General features: G+C 50.0%; 2 non-coding genes across 2 annotated transcripts; both read left to right on the forward strand.

Moving 5' to 3' along the window:
• Window positions 1–916: 916 nt before the first annotated feature.
• Window positions 917–1,079, forward strand: LOC128694964 (U1 spliceosomal RNA). Its single transcript, XR_008407933.1, has one exon. It is a non-coding gene; the product is annotated as a U1 spliceosomal RNA (small nuclear RNA).
• An 8,047-nt stretch (window positions 1,080–9,126) lies between these two features.
• Window positions 9,127–9,289, forward strand: LOC128694963 (U1 spliceosomal RNA). Its single transcript, XR_008407932.2, has one exon. It is a non-coding gene; the product is annotated as a U1 spliceosomal RNA (small nuclear RNA).

Consider the following 9,289-nt stretch of genomic DNA (forward strand, 5'->3'; position numbering starts at 1 on the left):
CTAGTGAGCCGAAGTAAAGGTTTCGGGTAAATGATCAAAAGATTTGTAGTCCTTCATGAATATCAGATATCAGTGGTGGAAAAATAATTGATCGCTTACCAAAAAAAGGAAAAAACATTTAAAAATGCAACGCATCTTTAACTTATTCAATAACTAAATTCAATAAATTTGTTGGAAAAAATAAAACTAATATTTTACATTTCTATTGTTTGCGACTATAATTTTATAGAAATTTACATAAATATAACTGAGGAGCTAAGTTATGTTCAGTCTTATGTGGTAGGGTTAGCAGCAAGAGTCGATAAGTCAGATCGATACCATGCCTAACCCTTCTAGGGTAGGGTAGGTGCCTGAGCCCGAGCCTTTAGCTCACAAGACTGTCATTCCCATTTGCCCCCTTGTGGCGGGGATGGCAGACCAGAGAGGCCTAGCTTGTGGCTAGGCCTGGGGACAGTTGTTCCCGAAGATGAGGAGGTACTTGTGCCTCCTCCCATGGGAGACTTAGGTCTCAGATACTCCCTAAAGAGGGAGCCAAGGCCGGGCCACCACTTGGAAAAGGCCCGGGCCGGGAGAATACCGGCTAATCTTTAACTAACTCGATAAGTCATCATCGACACCATGCCTAACCCTTCTAGGGTAGGGTAGGTGCCTGAGCCCGAGCCTTTAGCTCATAAGACTGTCATTCCCATTTGCCCCCTTGGGGCGGGGATGGCAGACCAGAGAGGCCTAGCTTGTGACTAGGCCTGGGGACAGTTGGTCCCAAAGATGAGGAGGTACTTGTGCCTCCTCCCATGGGAGACTTAGGTCTCAGACACTCCCTAAAGAGGGAGCCAAGGCCGGGCCACCACTTGGAAAAGGCCCGGGCCGGGAGAATACCGGCTAATCTTTAACTAACTAACTAACTAACCTGAAGATCATACTTACCTGGCACAGGAGATACCGTGATCACGAAGGCGGTTTTCCCAGGGCGAGGCTCACCATTGCACTCCGGTGGTGCTGACCCCTGCGATTAACCCAAATGTGGTTAACTCGAGTGCGAAATTTTTGTTAGCAGGGGACTGCGTTCGCGCTATCCTCTTAATGAATTTATAATATCTGGTTTAGGGAAGGTTTTTATGCCAATAATTTTCTTGTTGATTATCCGACACTATCCCGGTCCGGGTCTTTTCCAGATGGTGACCCGGCCTTGGCTCCCTGTCTTTATGGGAGGAGGTACAAGGACCTTCTCATCTTTGGGACCAACTGTCCCCTGGCCTAGCCCCAATCAGTCCCTGCCCTCACGGGGCTCGTAGGGAGAAGCTAGGCCTCTGATCTACCATCTTCCCGCCCTACCTGGAGGTTATTCCGGGGATCAACGCCCCTGCGGCCCGGTCCATGGCCAGGCCTCCCGATGGAGAAGGGCCTGATCAACTAGGCTGTTACTACTGGCCGCACGCAGTCCAACGTACGAACCACAGCCCGGCTGATCCGGCACTGACTTTAGGAGGGCTCGTGGAAGTGGCAGTCTTGTGAGCTGCAGGTGGTAACAAGCTCTAGCTCTAGCACCTTCCCCGCCCTAGGAGGGCTCGTAGGAGTGGTGTGGCCTTTCTCCAATAATTTTTCATGATCTCAGGAAAGTATATAACACATTTGGAGTGTGCACATCAACGTAATATTGTAACAGTTAGCCGTGTTAATCTTTAGGGAGTGTCTGAGACCTAAGTCTTCCATGGGAGGAGGCACAAGTACCTCCTCATCTTTGGGACCAACTGTCCCCAGGCCTAGCCACAAGCTAGGCCTCTCTGGTCTGCCATCCCCGCCCTAAGGGAGCTAATGAGCATGACAGTCTTGTGAGCTAAAGGCTCGGGCTCAGGCACCTACCCTACTCTAGAAGGGTTAGGCATGGTGTCAATGGAGGTAATTTGCACTCTGTATGATAGTTGTACTTATGTGTACCTGTGCCTAAATAAACTTATTTAATTAAATACAAACTTTAAACTAAGAACCCCAACATTATTCTACTTATTTTTTTTTTTTTTTATATTCGCCGGTATTCTCCCGGCCCGGGTCTTTTCCAAGTAGTGGTGACCCGGCCTTGGCTCCCTATCTGGGGAGTGTCTCGAGACTTAAGTCTCCCATGGGAGGAGGTACAGTACCTCCTCATCTTTGGGACCAAGTGTCCCCAGGCCTAGCCACATTCCCCGCCCTCACGGGGCTCGTAGAGAGAAGCTAGGCCTCTGGTCTGCCATCTACCCCGCCTCAAAGGGGCTCGTGGGGATGGCAGTCTTATGAGCTGCAGATGGTAGCAAGCTCAGGCCTCTCTTGACCTTCATCTACTCTACTTATTTTCTATTCTATTCTATTTGATTCGCCGGTAATCCCGGCCCGGGTCTCGTCCATTTTGGTGACCCGGCATTGGCTCCCCGGAAGGGAAGTGACATTTATCGTTACTTGCACCTGTGTGGCAGGTCTTCAGCAGGAAGGGGGTGGGGTGTACCTCACCGGCCCTATGGCCAGATGACGTACCAAACGTTAGTGTGCACTAACAGTGGCTGGTGTGCAGTGCAATGGAGGCCCAAAGCAGGCCCTCGCAGCAACTTCAGCGGGGAGGCGGATGACATGCAAGGACTGGAAGTAAGGTTTCCAAGTCCCTGACAGCTAAGTACACAAGATGTGCTGCCTCATTCTCTCGGGTCTGCCCTACTGGGGTCATTGGGAAGTGTCTACGGCGAAGGGGCATCGTAGCCGGGCAGTCTAACAGGTAGTGCACCAAGGGCTGCGGAACCATTCGGTCACAATGGGCACAGAGCTCCTCTCGTGCCTGTTCAACAATCCGCGCAGTGGTGGGATACCCTAAGCGTAGGCGGTGGATATGCACCCTCAGTTCCCTGGATTGTGTCCGAAGACTTGGAGGGGGCACCCTGTGGGTCGCCCTGACATACCAACAGAGGCTCCGTGACTCCCCAGGGTCAGGGAATAGGCGCCTCGCCGCACCAGCAGCCAACAGCGCAATCTGGCTGAGGCTGATGGAGATCGCAGCATGTGGCTGTGCCTCGAGGGTTGCAGTCCTAGCAGCCTCATCTGCAGCATCATTGCCAGGGATACCCACATGGCTCGGGATCCAGTTGATGGTAGCCCTGCGACCCTGGGCCATGAGAGTTTGCAGGTCACCCCGGATGGATGTGATTAAGTGTATGTTGTCCTTTGGCTCTCTGTGCATAAGCGCTTGGATTGCTGCCTTGGAATCAACGTGGATGATGGGGGGGGTGCTGATGGTCTGCAAGAGCATGCCGCAGAGCATGTTGGATGGCAAAGAGTTCGGCCTGGAGGATGGTGCAATGGTCTGGGAGGCGCCAACCTGCTGTCAGATTGCTGTGGAACATCCCAGCAGCTGTGCAGCCTGCCACTGGGTCTCTGGAGCCATCAGTGTAATATGGCACACACCCTGGGCCTTCCGCACCCACAATGCTAGCCGAGGCAAGGTGGTGCAGAATGTCCCGGGTGCAATGCCTCTTGCTGTCTGGTAGGGTTGTCCAGCTCACCGCAAACAGCTCTGGTGCCCAAGGGGGTGGCACCGTGTAGTTCGCTGCCAGTCTGTCGCAGCCTCCCTCCTGGAGCAATGTCATGGCAAGAGCTTCTGTGTGGCATCTGCTACCGACCACATCCATCGGCGGCCGGGATGCAGTGGAATGACCTGTCCCTGGCGGACCCGTAAATCTCTCATCAATTTGTCAGCCCCTGGGAGTCGGAGATACTTTGCAATCCTCCTGGCAGCTACCAGTTGGATCCTGTCTTCAAGAGGCTGTAGCTGCACCTCAAGGTTCAGAGCCACTGCATTGGCCCACCTAGGAGCCCCCAGCATGGCCCGTACAGCTGTGTTCTGGATGACACAGAGGGATTTGATGTTTGTGGGTCTGGCGTGAACCAGAGCAAGTGCCCCATAGTCAACGAGGGAACGTATTGCCTGGATGTAGAACAACCTCATGACCTCGAGGCTGGCCCCAACCCTAGGGTTGGCCATGGCACTCAATGCCCTGACCCTCTGCAGATGTGGCGCACATGTTTCTGGAAGGTGAGGTGCCTGTCAATGTAGATTATTATTAAAGATTCGCCGGCATTCTCCCGGCCCGGGCCTTTTCCAAGTGGTGGCCCGGCCTTGGCTCCCTCTTTAGGGAGTGTCTGAGACCTAAGTCTCCCATGGGAGGAGGCACAAGTACCTCCTCATCTTTGGGACCAACTGTCCCCAGGCCTAGCCACAAGCTAGGCCTCTCTGGTCTGCCATCCCCGCCCCAAGGGGACTAATGGGAATGACAGTCTTATGAGCTAAAAGCTCCGGCTCAGGCACCTAGCCTACCCTAGAAGGGCTGGGCATGGTGTCGATGTCAATGTAGATGCCAAGGTACCTATAACTGTGAACCCACTCCAGGTCGATGCCCAGGACCCGCAGCCTCTGACTGGGCACCTTGGTGCGAAGGATCATGGCTTTGGATTTTGCTGCAGATATCTTGAGTCCCTACTTATTTTCGTTAGTTAGTTAAAGATTAGCCGGTATTCTCCCGGCCCGGGCCTTGTCCAAGTGGTGGCCCGGCCTTGGCTCCCTCTTTAGGGAGTGTCTGAGACCTAAGTCTCCCATGGGAGGAGGCACAAGTACCTCCTCATCTTTGGGACCAACTGTCCCCAGGCCTAGGCACAAGCTAGGCCTCTCTGGTCTGCCATCCCCGCCCCAAAGGGGCAAATGGGAATGACAGTCTTATGAGCTAAAGGCTCGGGCTCAGGCACCTACCCTACCCTAGAAGAGTTAGGCATGGTGTCGATCACTTATTTTCTATTATTAAAGATTAGCCGGTATTCTCCCTGCCCGGGCCTTTTCCAAGTGGTGGCCCGGCCTTGGCTCCCTCTTTAGGGAGTGTCTGAGACCTAAGTCTCCCATGGGAGGAGGTACAAGTACCTCCTCATCTTTGGGACCAACTGTCCCCAGGCCTAGCCACAAGCTAGGCCTCTCTGGTCTGCCATCCCCGCCCGAAGGGGGCAAATGGGAATGACAGTCTTATGAGCTAAAGGCTCGGGCTCAGGCACCTACCCTACCCTAGAAGGGTTAGGCATGGTGTCGATCACTTATTTTCTTATTATTATTATTATTAAAGATTAGCCGGTATTCTCCCGGCCCGGGCCTTTTCCAAGTGGTGGCCCGGCCTTGGCTCCCTCTTTAGGGAGTGTCTGAGACCTAAGTCTCCCATGGGAGGAGGCACAAGTACCTCCTCATCTTTGGGACCAACTGTCCCCAGGCCTAGGCACAAGCTAGGCCTCTCTGGTCTGCCATCCCCGCCCCAAAGGGGCAAATGGGAATGACAGTCTTATGAGCTAAAGGCTCGGGCTCAGGCACCTACCCTACCCTAGAAGAGTTAGGCATGGTGTCGATCACTTATTTTCTATTATTATTATTATTATTAAAGATTAGCCGGTATTCTCCCGGCCCGGGCCTTTTCCAAGTGGTGGCCCGGCCTTGGCTCCCTCTTTAGGGAGTGTCTGAGACCTAAGTCTCCCATGGGAGGAGGCACAAGTACCTCCTCATCTTTGGGACCAACTGTCCCCAGGCCTAGCCCCAAGCTAGGCCTCTCTGGTCTGTCATCCCCGCCCCAAGGGGGCTAATGGGAATGACAGTCTTGTGAGCTGTAAGCTCGGGCTCAGGCACCTACCCTACCCTAGAAGGGCTGGGCATGGTGTCGATGCTTATTTTCTTAGTTAGTTAGTTAGTTAAAGATTAGCCGGTAGTCTCCCGGCCCGGGCCTTGTCCAAGTGGTGGCCCGGCTTTGGCTCCCTCTTTAGGGAGTGTCTGAGACCTAAGTCTCCCATGGGAGGAGGCACAAGTACCTCCTCATCTTTGGGACCAACTGTCCCCAGGCCTAGGCACAAGCTAGGCCTCTCTGGTCTGCCATCCCCGCCCCAAAGGGGCAAATGGGAATGACAGTCTTATGAGCTAAAGGCTCGGGCTCAGGCACCTACCCTACCCTAGAAGAGTTAGGCATGGTGTCGATCACTTATTTTCTATTATTATTATTATTATTAAAGATTAGCCGGTATTCTCCCGGCCCGGGCCTTTTCCAAGTGGTGGCCCGGCCTTGGCTCCCTCTTTAGGGAGTGTCTGAGACCTAAGTCTCCCATGGGAGGAGGCACAAGTACCTCCTCATCTTTGGGACCAACTGTCCCCAGGCCTAGCCCCAAGCTAGGCCTCTCTGGTCTGTCATCCCCGCCCCAAGGGGGCTAATGGGAATGACAGTCTTGTGAGCTGTAAGCTCGGGCTCAGGCACCTACCCTACCCTAGAAGGGCTGGGCATGGTGTCGATGCTTATTTTCTTAGTTAGTTAGTTAGTTAAAGATTAGCCGGTAGTCTCCCGGCCCGGGCCTTGTCCAAGTGGTGGCCCGGCTTTGGCTCCCTCTTTAGGGAGTGTCTGAGACCTAAGTCTCCCATGGGAGGAGGCACAAGTACCTCCTCATCTTTGGGATCAACTGTCCCCAGGCCTAGCCACAAGCTAGGCCTCTCTGGTCTGCCATCCCCGCCCCAAGTGGGCTAATGGGAATGACAGTCTTATGAGCTAAAGGCTCGGGCTCAGGCACCTACCCTACCCTAGAAGGGTTAGGCATGGTGTCGATGCTTATTTTCTTTAACTGAACGCAAAACTTGTACTCAGATTTTTTACAAAGCTAACGAGTTGCTTTACTATGCTAATGCCGAATAGGAATCCGAAAACATAATACATAAACCCAGATGAGCTGAGGTTTTTTTTTTATATTTTATTTCAAACAATACAATACATTAAATAGATAAAAGAGCACAGTATCAATTCTTACACAGAATTATAAATTTCATTGTCAAAATCACACAGACGTTTAACTTAGTGCTGATACAAACTGTCCCTCATCCCCTAAGCATTATATCCCATGCACCTATGTTAAGCAAGATTGTATTTAAAATAGTACAGAACAGTTAATAAATAAAATACAAGACCTATCCGGCAACTGATGTGATAACCTTCCATCGCCTAATGAACCACACAACTCCGTGTGGCTTCCAACACTCCCCCCCCTTTTACCCCCCTATTAAGATAAGATAAGATTTCGTTCGGATTTTTAACCCCGGAGGGTTAGCCACCCAGGATAACCCAAGAAAGTCAGTGCGTCATCGAGGACTATAACTTATTTCCATTGGGGTCCTTAATCTTGTCCCCCAGGATGCGACCCACACCAGTCGACTAACACCCAGGTTCCTATTTTTGCTGCTAGGTGAACAGGACAACAGGTGTAAGGAAACGTGTCGAATGTTTCCACCCGCCCGGAATCGAACCCGGGCCCTCCGTGTGTGAAGCGGGAGCTTTAGCCACCAGGCCACCGGGCCTATTGACATATATGACATATTGACATATTGACATATATACATTAATATAACAGTTGTCATGCTTGTCCACAAAGTGTATTAAACGACCACAAGACTGCCTGAACAGTGTACTAACAAGATATATATCACAACAAACATTACATTGCTACAACATAAAAGGTATGTAGCACACATAAGTATTTCACTACAGGAAAGACACCTATCCTAAAAATTATCACCAACACAAACGTGTTTGAAGCCTCAACCCTTCCCCCTTGCATGTCCCACCCAAACCTATTCACAACCAAACATACAAATTATACAGTAAAGAAAAAGAATACAACATCGTAACACATTGATACAGTACATGTATATACACAACCCATTTCACAAATATCCTCAAGTAATTACAAAGGGTCTGTCCTTGTGCATACAAGAGGCCTCATAACAGCAGGTCCTGCACAAGTAACACTACCAGTGTTTTTATACATTGTGTATGCATAGGTATAAAATACATACCCAATACTTGACATAGAACATAAGAATGCTCCTCAAACCTCCACCATACAGACCCCACCCACTATCATACAACATATAGTCCAAGATTCATATACACAGCAGCAGCATACGCCACCTCAACCGCACCAGCGTACCTTAGGCGCACACAGGCGCAGGCAGCAACACCTCTAACCAGAACCTAACACTACTCACATTCCACAATTTGCAGACACATCTGAACACTGGGCACATGCCCCTCTCTCAAGGAGCACGCTATCTGGTGCCCCCAGACACACACGCCATTAACCGTCGCTGCCATCAAGCAGCAGACCTCATCACACCTTCCACGACTATTCCCGCCCCTGTCTAAACCCCCCCTCACACCTGGCTAAGGTTTTCTCCCGCGCTGCCCCACTTGTACTTTTGCATGCCCACTTGGGCTCTGGGGGCCACGTTTGCCATGCTCTCCACGCACGACACCCGTGCCACCTGGCACCACCTGCTTATAAGCTAAAGGCTCGGGCTCAGGCACCTACCCTACACTAGAAGGGTTAGGCATGGTATCGATCAGACTTAAGAGATAGGAAGAGCTGAGGTAGGGAGTAAAAAAAAAATACGTATACGGTTATACTGGTAAGAAAGTAATAGTTTCCCCCATATATACATAGTTTATCTGCTGTGGGATAAAAAAAAATGAACTTACATCTTTATAGTATCTGGTATCAATTGCATTAGTTATTTATGCATTATTATTATTATTATAATCAAGGGGAAGCGCTAAACCCGGAGGATTTTCCACAGTGGTCTGCAATATACCACTGTGGATAAAATAATTTGACATTTCTTGAATACTTTTGAGTGAGTTATCCTTGAATTCATTTATTGTATTACATTCCAGAGCCTAATGACTCAAGGTGACAATTGTCCATAATACACCTTAAAATGTGGAATATTTTTTTAACATCTTGGACTAGTGAGCCGAAGTAAAGGTTTCGGGTAAATGATCAAAAGATTTGTAGTCCTTCATGAATATCAGATATCAGTGGTGGAAAAATAATTGATCGCTTACCAAAAAAAGAAAAAACATTTAAAAATGCAACGCATCTTTAACTTATTCAATAACTAAATTCAATAAATTTGTTGGAAAAAATAAAACTAATATTTTACATTTCTATTGTTTGCAATTATAAGTTTATAGAAATTTACATAAATATAACTGAGGAGCTAAGTTGTGTTCAGTCTTATGTGGTAGGGTTAGCAGCAAGAGTCGGTAAGTCATACTTACCTGGCACAGGAGATACCGTGATCACGAAGGCGGTTTTCCCAGGGCGAGGCTCACCATTGCACTCCGGTGGTGCTGACCCCTGCGATTAACCCAAATGTGGTTAACTCGAGTGCGAAATTTTTGTTAGCAGGGGACTGCGTTCGCGCTATCCCCTT

The sequence above is a fragment of the Cherax quadricarinatus genome, chromosome 45 (genome assembly GCF_038502225.1).
Source record: "Cherax quadricarinatus isolate ZL_2023a chromosome 45, ASM3850222v1, whole genome shotgun sequence".
Taxonomy (NCBI): Eukaryota; Metazoa; Arthropoda; class Malacostraca; order Decapoda; family Parastacidae; genus Cherax; species Cherax quadricarinatus.